This window comes from Catharus ustulatus, chromosome 6 (assembly GCF_009819885.2).
Source record: "Catharus ustulatus isolate bCatUst1 chromosome 6, bCatUst1.pri.v2, whole genome shotgun sequence".
Lineage (NCBI taxonomy): Eukaryota > Metazoa > Chordata > Aves > Passeriformes > Turdidae > Catharus > Catharus ustulatus.
In genome coordinates, this window is record NC_046226.1 from 61,256,943 (window position 1) to 61,268,826 (window position 11,884).

Consider the following 11,884-nt stretch of genomic DNA (forward strand, 5'->3'; position numbering starts at 1 on the left):
ATGAAATGAGCAGTGGGTGAAGCATCACCTTTGCTCTGCAGTGCCAGAGGAGGGTGCCAGGGGCTGGGAGCTGGGCTGGGAGGAGTGTGCCGGGGCTGGGGGACGCCGGGGAGGGTGGGAGGTTCCGCAGTCCGTGGGATGGTAATTAGCACAGTGGGTTTTCTTATAATTGGGATCATTTGTTCTCCCAGTTTTTCTCCTGCGAGCTGATTTCATGCCAGAGGGAAGCCGTGTGACTCACACCTTGCCATGCCAATTAGCTGATAAACATCAAATGTAAACAAAGATGGCCTAATTAAGACTAGTCGCCCAACCTCTACATGCATCTTGTCAAAATCCCACCAGCCTTTCACATCCAGACTTATTTTCTTGTTTGCTGGGACTAAATTAGCGGCTTTGCACAAGAGCCCCTTATCTTTGAGAGGATCTCAGAGCAGGTAATGAGGAAAATGGGGAGCTGGCCACAGGAGCTCCATCCCAGCAGGTGCCTGATGCCCAGGCTGAGGGCAGGGATTTGTCTGCTGGGTGATGCTGGGGGCTGCCCCACCAGCCGCATCCTGAGCTATTCCCTCATTTGTCTTCCCGAGCGCCGCTATCTGCACGTGAAATCTGTAATGTGCGTGTCTCCTGCTGCTCTCACCTGCTGTGAGAATTCATCAATCAGAGCCCCCGGCTCGCCACGGCCCCGGGGCTGGCAGCCCGGGGAGTTATTCGCACTTTGGAGCGGAGGTGTGCGACAGCCGCGCATCCCAGCAGCGGCGTTTCACACCCGGGGAGCGGCATCACACAGGTGAGCTGTGCCCCAGGAACGAGCCCAGGGAGGAATTGTTTTTATTCCGGGAGGTACCCTAATGAAATCCGTGAGATTTAGTGGCGTTATAAAAATTTTAAAAGGGACACAAATATCAGTGGGTCATCTGGACCATCCCTCTGCATCCAGACAAGATCCCCCTGCATCCCTGAGACCCCCATCCCTTTGCAACACGCTAAGCCCACTTGCTGCAGTCGTAGGAGGAACACAGACAGCAAATCTTCCCCTTCGAAGGTTGTTACAATCTCTTCCTCCTCAGCACCTTCTCCCCTTTAAGCTCAGCAGCTCCAGGTCATTGATCTCTTCCATATAAATCCCGTTTTCCAAGCCTTTCATAATTCTCAGTGCTCAAGTCTGAAGACTCTTCAAGATCCTGTGTTGCTCCTACAGCAAAAATCCAAACGGGAGGTGATACCCACCTGGCTGTGCTCCACCCCATCCCTGGTTTCATCACACTTGTCCCTCCTACCTTGTACCTGCTTCTTCCAGCCCCAAATGGAATCCTGAATGCCATCCCACCTCCCTGCATGCCCCTCTTTGCTCTGGGTCATCTGAGACTGGAACTGGGCAATAGCAGTTCCACTGTCCAGGACAGGAATGACACTTTAGCAGTGGCTGGTTGCAAGGCTGACCATCCCTGAGCCCAACCCACTGCTAGTTCAAACTGGTCCTGGGTGCACTGCTACTGTCCCTTTGTCCCTGGGGGTTTGCAGGATCTCTTCATCCAACTCATATTGCCCAGCCTTGCCCAAGAAAGCTTCCTGAGAAGTGAGAGAAAACTGGAGGCAGGGGCACACTCACAGCTTCTCAAAACATGGCAGGACTTCCCCTGTCATAGAAAATAACTGGAGTGATTTAACATATTTTGCTCTTGACAAATCCCTATTGGTAGCTCTCCCCTGCATGTCTACAAATAGTTGTGTGATTATTTGTTCCAGCACTTTCCTGGGGTGAAAACCAGGTTGCCTTGTCTAAAACTCACCAGTGCCTCTTTTCCTGGTGTAAAGGCTCTCAACAAGCCCTTGGTTAAAGCTGCTAATGGCTCTGAGCCCACTTCAAGCCCTTTGCTAACCATCCCAGGCAGCTGGGGAATTACCTCTCACACCACATCTGTGAGAGCAATAAAACACTGCCAATACTTCCCTGCTTCCCTCTAGAGATTACAGATATAACTCAGGGAAATTACCTGCTCTGGTTTAGCCTGGTTGGACTGGTGGCTCATTTATCCACACATGAGAGAGGGATCTGCTCCTTGCAGAGGAGGCAGCAAGCTGTGCCTCAGGCTCACCTGTGCTCACCTATTTTTCCATGGCCAGTTACCCAGTTTGGGAATGACCAGATTCAAGGGAAGGAAAGGTGAAGGAGTGCAGGAAAGACAGACATAATGCTGTCATAAATGATGGCCAGGCACAGCCTGTCAGCAGCATTTCCTTCCCAACCCCCTGCTTGGAGGTGCTCCAAAAAAGACTCTCCCCACTAGTCTGACCAGGTTGGGAAGTGGGACTGGGTGGATCAGCTCTTTGTAGGGGAGGAATGGGATATGCACATTTCCACACAACAATTAAACATTATTCTGGCATCATTTATCCAAAGATCCTTATGGCCAAAGCTTCAAATCTTTGAAAGTTTATATGCCTCACAAATTATACAAATGCTGGGCACTGCTTCCCAGAGTAGCCAGGAAGGATGTGCTGATACCTGGCTGAAGGAATGAATGAAGAAGCTTCACACAAAACTGCTGATGTCCCTATTGGTGCAAACACACAGAAAATCAAGCAGAGAAATCCAGATTGCACTATCAGTGTGGGTGTACTCACAGCTCACACCAGTTTACAGCACAGAAGTGAAGGTGTGAAGAGAACTGTTTTAACGGGTAAGCCATCTAATACATACTAAAAAACCAATTTCATGGCTGTTTAACAGTCTGGTGGGGTTCTAGGGAAGACAGTTTTCAATAACATGTAATGCAGGCCCTTGTTGGTGGTGTCAGCAGGAAGTTTTTATATTTCACGAACTTACTATTGTCTAAAAGCATTTTGTAAAGAGTTTACCAGCTAATCAGCAAAGTATGATTATATAAGTATAAAATAATTATGCCAGATGACAAAGCGTTTTGGGTGTTTGTGGTTCTCTGCTGGCAGGGCTCAAAACAACGTGTAGCCTCATAACTTTTTAAATTCCAGTCAGATCCCGCATGCTCTCCCCACTGGCCTCCAGCTGACTCATCCTTTTTAGAATATTTCTTTTCATTACTGTGTCTGTAGGCTGCACATCCCGGAGCTGGAGTCAGATCAAGCTGGTGCTAGCCAGTGTGGTGAACCAGCATTTCTCCATGGTGGTCTCATCAGCTTCTACTGAATTTCAGCTTGTACTGAAAAGGAAAGGGAAGAAAACAATCAAGCCCTCTAGGGAGGAGGAGCTTTGTGGCTGTGGCCACATGGAGGACTGCTCTGGGGATGCAGCAGGGAAAGAGAAGTAGTGGGGAAGTGTGATGGAACCACAGAGTTCCCAATGGCAGCATCCCCTGTGGGAGCTGGGGGTGTCTCCCTGTCCCCACCTGCACACCCAGGGGACACTGGAGGGGAGATGACTTGTACAAGTTTACAAATGAGGCTGCTGCAGGGGTGAACCAGCCCCGTCCTGGAGCTTTCCCTGAGGTCCCACCACAGCAGAACCCCTCAGGTGTGTTGGCATCCATCTCCTGAGGCTGCAGTCCCTGTGCCTGCCCTGCCCAGCACAGCTGCCACGTGCCAAGTGGCCCTTTTTCTGCATGAGAACCAAAGGGAAAAGGATGCTCATCAGCCAGAAAAGCACCATGTAAGTAGAAATGGAAGATTTCCAGCTCCTAAAGAGCTACCAGTGAGCATGTTCAAAGTGGTGTTAAAGAACACTTTGAAGTACAGCCCATGAGTTTTAAAAAAAATGCATTTGGGGGATAAATCCGTATCTCATTCCAAAGAAACAAAATGAGCTGCATTTTACTAAATATAGACACGTAAGGCACAGCAAAATTCATCAAAACTCTCAATCATATCTCCCAAAGAGATGTGTTGTGACAGGAGACCAGCAACACCATGAAAATAAGGGCTCGGTATTGCAGTACTTACACGCACGAGTTCCCTCCGTCGTGTGAGCAAAGCCACTGCATCAAACCCTTGCAGGATTAGAGCTCACACCAGCTCACTTGGCAGGATCTTTCCCACCAGAGGGTGGCTCATGCCCTGACCAGGCTCCCAGCACTTCCTCCATGCCCATGGTGAGCCTCCAGAGCTCAGTTTTTCCTTCATTGGGGATCAAGCAGAAGAGTAACGCTAAAAAAAAAAAATTAAAATAATAATAATAAAAAAAAGTTTTATTGATTTGGTTGTATGAAATGATCCCCTTTGCAGCCCCAGTTTACACTAAGCCTCCAAATCTGACATCTCTTTGAAAGCTCTCTTAATATATCCAATTATAGATTTTCAGCAACTTTGTGGAATGTCGGCTTTCCCGGCGACTGACCCCGGAAAACACCATTGAAATCAGGAGGGATTTTGCTATTGAGCTCAGTGGGGGAGGATCAGATCCTACATAATTTTATTGTCAGCAATGATGACCTCTCTTCACAAATGAAGAATGCTCATCCTGAACCATGGCCTTCAGAACGTAAACCATTTATTTTTATAGCTGGATCCTTCCCCAAGTGGGATATTTTGTGCATGGTTAACTTATCCCAGGGCTTTAAATGCTTGCCAAGTGGCTTTAATAGCAGGATGTTGTTTAAAAAGATTGGGAAGGATTGTGGGCAGTAATAGAGATAATTGCCAAGGAGAGATAAATGAATCTTCAATCTCAAACCAACTTGGCTTTTATCACTGGGTCAGGAGGGAAGATCCAGAAAAATCCCCTGTCTAAGACTAAATGTGTAATGATAGTTTGGGATTTAGGGAAGTTGGCAGCCATCGAGATTTTTTTGATAAAAACATCTTTGGAGGCTTAATACAGGTTTGCAATTCCATATAAAGGCATGAAATCCCCTTTTCACCCCGGGGATTTGGCATCGTGAAATAAAAAAAGCTGGAGGTGAATTTCTGGGAGAGCAGCAGGCAGCAAGTGACATCCTGAACAAAGAGCTTGGCAGGGGGCATCAGGGACGGGGAACAGCATCTGAAGGGGCTGAGCTCAAATCCAAGCAGGTCAGGAGTGTTTTGTAGGATGCAGGTCACCTGCAAGGGGTACAGGTGTCCCCAGGATGCCCCTCAGTGCTCTCCACCCCACAACCACCCCTGGAGCAGCTGGGAGAAGACAATGCCAGACCCAGAGCTTCCCTCTCTGGTTTGGAAATAGCAGAGAAAGCATGTCCAGGATATATTGAAGTGTATTTATTTATTTATTCATTCACCAGGGAGGGGAGGAGGTTGGAAGCCAACCATTTTAATGAGGAATTATCTTACCTCACCATGCAGAACAAGGTACTGCATGACACAGCAACTTTTCAGGTCAGCCTTTTTAAAAATGAGTTGCCAAATAAGGAGTGTTGAACAGGGAAAAAAACACAAGGGCTGACTTCAGCCAGGTCTCTGCTGCTAGGATTTGGGGGTTTTGAGTGGAGTGTCAGCTTTTGTCCCTCTGTGACATCCTCTCTTTCCTCACCTTCTGCCAGGCAGTGCCCCAGGCTGGAGGACCCTCGCTGCTCCCTGCAGTCCAGGCTACCCAAGGTGACTCCTGCAAAAACCCATGGGGCTTTTAAAAGAATGGTGAAAAGCATCTCAGAAGAGAGATTACTTATTTTGCAGCCAAGGCCTTACCCAATCTGGAAGCAGGGGAGATTTCTGGGATGTAATCAGCCAGTGTGGAGCACTCCTGGGGCTTTCATGAGCGTGGAAAAGGCCTTTTAGTGAATTATAACCTATTTTTCAGCAAAGATCTTTTCCAGCTCGGGGTCGGGCTTGTCCCAGTTATCCTCTTACCAGTCTACTTTTTTCCTTTCCAAAGCCTATATTCCCAGCTATGGGAAAAAAACATGGAGGAAACCCAGAAGGATTGTGCAAGGAGAAACCTGACAAAATGATTTCTCTCATTATGATCTGAACAGGAAACAGTGACCCGATTTTTCCGAAAGCAGTATTAAAAAAAGTCATAGCAATGTGACCTGAGCAACACAAAATGGGATATCTTTGGATTAAAGAGTCACTATTGCAAACCACTCAGCTATCTGCCATGTTTGATGTTTGCAATTGCCCTTAAGAGTTGGATAAAAGCTGTGGAAGAGGTGGACGGTTTGTTAAGACAAATTTTCCTGGGTGAGTAAGAGGGGTCCAGGAGGAGTGTTGTTCTTGTGAGATTTGAAAAATACAATACAATACAATACACTAAACCATGCCAGTTCAAAAGCAAGGTATGAAACCAGGGCAGAACCATCCCAAATGATGGAAACCAAAATACTGCACCAGCAGCCCGTTACCCCCAAGGAGAACCTTCTTGCTGCTGTGGGAATTGCAGCCCATTCCCAGCTCAGAGATTTGCATTTCCAGGCTCTTAGCCCTACTCTGGGGAAGGGGTGCAGCCTCCCCAGCCAGCAGGCACGCAGCTAAACTCGCCACAGCCTCGGGCTCCTGTTCACAGCCCACTTGCCTTTACCCTGGACATGCTCGCACTTGGCGGCATTATTCGGAGCTCTGGCTCTGATGATGATATTTGTGTGGCTGACACCCAGACCTGCTTGCCTATTCCTGTGGATTCCCGTGAAGTGCTGTCATGGCTTATTACCTGTCTATCTGCCTTCAAGCCTGGGTGACTTTTAATTTTTTTTGAAGCTTAATGCTGGGAAAACAGAATCGTTTCAGAGTGGTTCGGTTCACGGTTAGGAGCTGGTTTCACACAAGGATCTTAAAAATTGGCTTATTTTATCTGAAATAAATCTTTTCAGGAGGTGAAAAGGTATCAGCAAGAGGGGAGAAGAGAGAGTACCCTTGCTGGATTTTGGAAACTTCCACAGCCTCTGCTCCGTGTTGTTTTCCAGGTTGAGGAGCCCTCGTTCATGCCTCAGTCTAATCCAGAGTTGTGTATTGGAGCTCAGTGATAATTGGAAACTCTTCTCACTCCAGCATTTTCAGCTGTTGTAAAAGTCTGCAGCTAATGTCATAACAAGAATTAAACTGTCTCATCATATTACACCCATCTTAGCTGACTTCGCTGGCTATTAAGGTGACAGCGCATTGATTTAAAATTTGTGTTAATTGTTTACCCCTTCTTGCAGAGGCTTTCTTGGGGGTTTTGTAGCAACCTGCAGGCTTTCTGTAGCTGTAGGTTATCTTCGTGTTCAGCATTATATGGACTTAAAAAAATATCCTTTGTCTGGATCACACCACCTAATACCTCAGCCCATGGATTTCTCTGGCACATATATTCTCTGCATGGGTCACTTTCTAAAATAAGGTTGAGAAGGCAAGGCTGACTTTGGTCTTAAAACACTTTAAGAAGATTTTTTTCCCCTTTCTGATATTTATTTATATTTGCTGTTTTTCATTTTCCTGCATACTAATAGCAGGGGTGAGTCTTTTAGGATAAAGGTATCATTCTGCCTACAAAACCTTTCACCTTACGGGTTTAACAGAGAAATCACTCCCCACCAAAATAGACCTTACAGCCCATCATCCTCAGGCTTCCACTTTTGGATTGAATAAATCAATCCCCATGTAAGCCCGTGGTAACAAACTTTTTGCCTAGAGCTGGGAATGAAAATTGCTTTGTGCCATATGCTGTCTCTCTGGCACAAAATGAGCTTCACCTCAACTGGAGTTTGGTATGCTCTGTGATTGCAGGACTGGAAAATAGGATACATTCTCTTTCTTTGCTATGATCTAGTTCTTCAAATCCGTAATCAGCGTATTTCTCCGTAGATATTTGGAAAAAATAAATCCTTTTTTTTTTCTCCAAGACTACGAGCTTTTTTCCTCCCCTTCACTGCAGGCTGAAATATTCCTCAATTTCTGCCCCTCTTTGTTGTGTTTTCTCTCAATGGACTGGAGCAGCTACTGAATGGGAAATGGGAAGATGTAAACTTACCCTAATAAAAAAATTTTCTTATTTAAGGGGAAAAAATAAGTAATCAAGTAAATAATAAATATTTATTTCTGAGATCAAAATGCCATTGACATCACCAGCTGGTTTTTGTCCCAGATGTCAGGTACTTTGGAGCAGACCTCGGGCTCATGTTTGGACCTTAGTTAATGGGCATCTTCCTAAGGAGACCCACCCTGCCTTCCCCCGGCAAGAAGCGCTAATCTCACAACCAGCCCTTCCCTCACTCCATCTCCCATTAGGTCTTTTTGTGCTTTTTAGTCAAAAAAAAGAAAAAAAAAAAAAAAAAGAGTTTGTGCATGAGCTGCAATCGGAATTCACAATTCTCCGGCGGCCCGTACATTTTGCACAGTTTATAGCTTATTAACACGATTGTGAGTTGCAAAACTATTCCCGGTTATTTGAGTTCCCAGCGTTTGTTCCTGGGGAAAACCAAAGCCTCCCAGCTGTCATTAGAGAGCACTTCATTAGCAAACAGCATTCAGTATTTATATTTTGAGCAGCAAGTGCCGCTCGCTCGCATGAATAAAGCATGTGCTCTGGCCAGCCCGGGATACTCGGCAGGGCCGGGATGCGCTGCAGCAATCCTGCAACAAGTGCGGGATCGGAGCAGCCCCACCGGGGCTGGGCTGTGCCGAACCTGAACTTTTACCGCCTCTGCGCTGCCTGGTGCGCCTTAAAAGGCTTTTGTTCGGTCCCTGTTTTGATGAACTTCTCTCCCTTTGATGTTCATCTGGAGTTTAACAGCGATAAAAGGGCGCACAATGGTGAGATTGTGGAAGGGGAAAAGGTGCTGGGAGAGCACAATGCGGCGCATTATCCCCTGGCTCCCCTGTGCCCTCGCTTGGCAGGCGGCAGCGGGAGCGAGCCAGGGTGACAGCCTGGGGGTGCTGGGCACACGGTGACACATCCCGGGGTGGGACAGAGCGCCAGGGACAGCCAGGGGTGGGACAGAGCGCCAGGGACAGCAAAGGGTGGGACAGAGCACCAGGGACATTCTGGGGTGGGACAGAGCGCCAGGGACAGTCGGGGATTGGACAGAGCATCAAGGACAGCCAGGGGTGGGACAGAGCGCCAGGGACAGCCAGCGGTGGGACAGAGTGCCAGGGACAGTCAGGTCCCAGGAGGGGCTCGCTGCTGCCTGCACCCACTGGCACCCACCGTGCCACTGCAGGCTCTGTCCCAGTTTGGGGCATCGTGCCCAAAGGGCTTCCCCCACCTCAGGGAGCAATGGGCAGCCTCAGCTGATGGCAGCACATGAGCAGGATGCATCCCAGCTCCCTCACTGCACATCAGCATCCCACCTCAGCAATCCCCACCTCAGCAATCCCCACCTCAGCAATTCCCACCTCAGCAATCCCCACCTCAGCAATTCCCACCTCAGCAATTTCCATACCTCCTCAGCACAGGTGGCACTGCAGCACAATGCCAGCCTCTTCCCAAGCTGCCAGCACCCTGGTTCTGCCAGGTTTTCAGGAGGCAGGTGATGCTTGCTGTAGTTTGGGGTCTGGCTCTTCTGTGGGCTTCCTTCAGACACACATTTCCAGTCCATCTGACCAGAAAGGAAATCCCCAAAAGTAAGAGACAGAGGGAACCCCTAAATGTGCTATTTTTACCGTCTTTCCACATTTTTATGGAAGGCACTGGTGAGCCATTTCAGAAGGCAGGATGGGGCAGCAGGCCCAGCAGCCACCATGGCCAGTTCTCACAGTTTCATGTGCCCAGGCCAGGCTCATTTCTCCCTGCCCTTTTCTCCCTGCCCAGACCCTTTGCAGGTTGGAATCAGCAGCCCCATGGCCTCAGTCCCTTTACAAATTATTTGTGCGTATTAATTCCTGGCACCACCCTCTTGCTCCCCATCTGGTGACACCTCCAAGCAGCTAAGACTGGCACCACCTGCTCAGATGTCACCTTGCAGAGGTGCCCTGCAGCACCTAGGAGCTCCCAGGGAAAGGGCAGTGCCCAGACTGCACCCCTTGGGGCTGGCAGAGGTGACCTGGGGGCATCTCTGGTATCACTGCTCCTTCTTTCTCCCAGCCCCAGCCCTGCCCCTGGGCAGCTGCTGCTCTCAGCCACGTCATGGCACATGCCAGCCCTGGTCACATCCTGCCACATGCCATCCCGGGACACATCTCAGAGCGTGCCCACCCTGGTCACACCCTGTCCCCTCGAGGCTGGGTTATGACTTCTGCCCCCTCCCAGGCTGGGCAATCCCCAGAGCTGCCTTGCATCCCAGACCCCGCCTCTGGCACCACAACCCAAAGCCCTGGCAGCAGGCGCGGGGTATTTTGGGGATATTTTAGTGCAGCACCATCACAGAAAATCTTTTTCTGTGAAGCTCCTCAGAGCATTTGGCAGCCTGAATCATCCCGATGCCTTTTCCTGGGATGGCTGGGGTGGCTCCTGCTGTTCAAGAGCAGATCTGCGGCTCCAAGGACACAACACAAGTCTGTCCTGCCCAACCTGTCCCCCTGTCTGCAGACAGCCCCCCGTGCAAAATAAGGACAGAGTCCTAATGAACTCATAGATAATCTCATTTCTCCTTACATGGCCTCTGTCACCACCAGCTTGTCTCTGAGTAGGTGTTGCTGAAAGAAAATTGTACATAGACCTTCTGCAAATAACATTTCTCACCTGAGAACAGGTTTGAGGGTTTTTTTAATATTCTTTGAGTTGCTGAATTTGGGGATAGCTAATTTTCTGTATTTTTGCTTAGATTTTTAACCTTATTTTATGACATCTGCATTCACTGCTGGTCTGACCTACTTATTGAAGTCAAAGATTAAGCTGAACAATCCACTTCAATGCATACTTATAATTTCAGTGTCCTGACAGAATACCATCGTTTCTAATGATAATTTCTTGTTCTTAAACACTAGTTGTAAATTTGCATTCCAAAAAAATCTTACCTGCAAAATAATATCATTTTACTTGCCTGAGAAGGCAAAATTGTGAGCTGAAATAACTGAGCTGCACCTGAAATGTGCACAAGGATTTTTAACAACAGTGCTTATTAACCAATGTTAATATTGAACAGTGTGTACCATGGTGTGCCAGTCCCTATAAAATTCAGTTTAGTTGCAGTGAAAAAATAATAATTTTTTAAACAATGCTTTGCAATGCATCCTCACTTCAAACTCAGAAAGCAAAACAAGTTGTAGCAGACTTTATCTTGCAAAATGTATTTGTCAAGCTCTCTGCATTTTACTGAAGTGCAAGAAACTCAAATAAAAGTGATCCTAAAGTTAAGAACTTGGTTTCAGGGCAGAGACTGGTGGAGATTTCTGTGCTTACAATGACTCTTCCTAAAGTTGGAGGTGTGGGTAGATTTTCTTGTTGTCAGAGGAAATTATTCATGAATCTAAGATCTCAAAGGCTGATTCTTCCTCCTGTTGCACAGTGCAGTTCATATTTTGATAATATTCTGCAGATAAAAGTGAAAATAGGGGATCATTTGCAATTTTGAGATAACATCTGCACTCTTCCTTTTACACTTTGTATAATATAGAATGTATTATATATATTATGCATTATATTATATTTTATATAATATATAATGTGTTGTATATGTATATATATATATACACATATATATACATGTATATATATATATACATACACATACATGTCAAGCTTTCACAGCAAGTGAAAATTGCCAGTGCTTAGCAACTTGCAAGAGCAAGCAGAGCCTGATCCAGAGCCTCTTCCCATGCTGGGACAGGGGCACAAAGTGTCTGAAATCAGGCACAAGTGTTTCAAGCAGGTCCTGGACACAGAACATTCACAAACACCTCTTTGCCTTGATAAAAAAAAATACTTGGAATGTAACATAGTGTTTTCCTGTACTTGATGCCTTGGTTTGTGCTTGGGAGAGTTCAGCTGTGCTGTTTAACACTGCATTTTTCTGGTCTTTAATTCATATTCTGAGGCCACCGCCAAAGAGCCTTTCAGAATGTGACCGTGGCATTAATGGTTGGGAAGAAGCTGCTGCCAGAGTAATATTTTTCTGTA